Here is a 2,500-nt window from a genome sequence, read left to right as displayed (position 1 = left end):
TTATTTGGGGGCCCACTTGCTATCCGCTCACGGCCCACCAGTGGGGCCCCGGACCACAGGTTGAGATCAGTTCCAACATACAGATACTGGCTGAAGTCACATATCTCCTCTGTCCTCACATGGCCAAAACTGTTACTTTTCAGGATTCAAATTCAAAAGTAGCAAAAGTAGCAGACCTACAAGCTCGACGCGTGTCGCTTTGCGCTACGAGCTTGGCCTGGTTCCAAGACCATAGACCCCGCCCACTCTCTGATCGGTCTGGTGTTGTAATTTTATTCGGTACAAAAAGTGCCGTCCAATGAGAGTCGCAGGTGGGGGTGGGGATCCCCTGTGATTGGTTTAGGGGAAATTCTAAACCAATTCAAATTGTTTAGGGAAATTCTAATCCCCACCCCCTTGTAATCTCGCCTACACTGGAGCCAATGTCAGGCTGAAGCTCCACGCAGCTTCAGGCTGATAATCAGGCTACTTCGAGCTTGCAGATCTGCTACTTTTGATGCTTTAGTGTGACGCTGTAGTATGATCAAGTACTATTCATTTACCAAAAAACACAAAACGTTAGAATACGGAGAGGTTTCTGCCAGACAGCGACGATGTGATGATTGATGTGGGCTTTCAGTCAGAGTCCAATACGACACTATAATGTGAGTAATGTTACTAACTCACTCCAGCTCTGAGCCTGTTGAGCCAAAATGGCCGACAGGACCAGACACTGATGTCGCATGTCCTGTTGTCTGCACCCATGTTTCTGTTCTGAATGAAACCTGCCATACACCACTACTGTCATAATCTGTCCCGTTTAAACCAATGGAAGTTATATAGACGTTTTATTGTTTTCACCTTAAATGTGCAACATAATTTGTTTACTCTCTTTTTTTTTTATTGTCTCGTTCACATTAGGACAAACTAGATGTTCGTAACCATTACAAACTTTAAGGCCTTTGCACAGACTGCGATTTTTCGCCAGAAAAAAGGGGGGGGGGAAAGTACAAACACACGCTTCTCTATGACGTCTTGCACACCTGCTCCGAAATTGTCGTCCCGACAAGTGGCTGCGACTGTGCGTCATTTTTATTCAATCGAACCCAGTTTGATTCCTGCGATTTTTGGGATGTTGTTAAAAACAATATTATTTACAATATCGTAGATACTTAAAGGACGACTTCACTCATTTTCAACCTATCTTCATATAATTGGTCCTCATTAATGCTCATTATAAGATGGTACAATTTTTGTCTACATGGTCTGTGTCTCAGAGGAGGGCAGTTCAGAAACCTGCCGACCAGTGACAGGTTTGGTCATTTCAAACAAGATTTTATTATTACATTTTTTTAAATAAACGTGATAACAATGGCTTCTATTACAGCATGCTAACTTTCCAGGTATAGAAAGCTTGCAGTTTATTTAATTAGCTTGGATTCCCCATCAATGATGTCACTGGTAGGCGGGTTTTCCTCTGAGACACAGAGTGAGTAGACAGAAATGGTGCCATTATAATGAACATTAGTTAGGACCAATTATAATGAAGGTAAGGTTGAAAATGGGTGAAGTGCTCATTTTGAGAACCAGTGTTTTAAATAATTGAATTAGAGCTGGTGTCATTAACGCTCATTAAGCTTGTTAACGGACCTACAAAGTTACAGACCAATTTATTTTTATTTTTTAATTTTATATATCTTTTTTTATTGTATTTAATTGAGTTACTTTTGACCAGCGCTGATCTGTAATATAAACTTATGTTTTTCAATACTCTTTTTTTTCTTGAATGTGTAAATGAGTTTTGTTAATATTATATTAAGTGTTGTTTTGATGCCATCATTGCCGTTTATTGGTCGTTTTGTTAATTGTTTGAAATGTGGCTTAAAAACATGAAATAAAAAAAAAACACCAAAATGTTGCATGATTGTGATAGTTTTTTTGCCAGAGGTTTTTTAAAACAGGGTACAGCCAGTGCCAGCGTTTTTAACCATTTTTGTACCTTTTTCAAGTAGTCACAAAATATTTTCCGTGATCACCGTCCTCACGGTGATCCCCTCATTACACACACAGGGGTCTCGTAGAATAAAAATGTTGCACATTAAGCTAATCATCTGGGGACCCTCTACAATAATTTTGGGTTATGGGTGCTCTAGACGGGTGCTACACCAGAATGTTGCGTGCCGTCCTTAACATTAGCAAGAGAGCACATGCTACCAATGAGAATATGTATGAGGGAATACCAAGGGTTAGCAAGAATATATATATATATTTTTATATTTAAATTTTATTCCACAATTTTGCAGTGATACATCACATGACTATATATGAATACATAGTACATGACATTGCATAGTTACATTTACCGGTATATTTACCAGCGGCTTCAAGGTCAGTGCTTTCTTGTGGGTTTTCGATTTTTTAAACGTCCGGTTAGCAAGAATATAGCAGCCAGGAGAATGAGACTTTGCACATTGGGGGGAGAGAGAGAGAGAGAGAGAGAGAGAGAGAGAGAGAGAGAGAG

This window comes from Gymnoscopelus braueri, assembly GCF_963280865.1.
Source record: "Gymnoscopelus braueri genome assembly, chromosome: 3".
Taxonomy (NCBI): domain Eukaryota; kingdom Metazoa; phylum Chordata; class Actinopteri; order Myctophiformes; family Myctophidae; genus Gymnoscopelus; species Gymnoscopelus braueri.
This window is presented reverse-complemented; position numbering follows the sequence as displayed.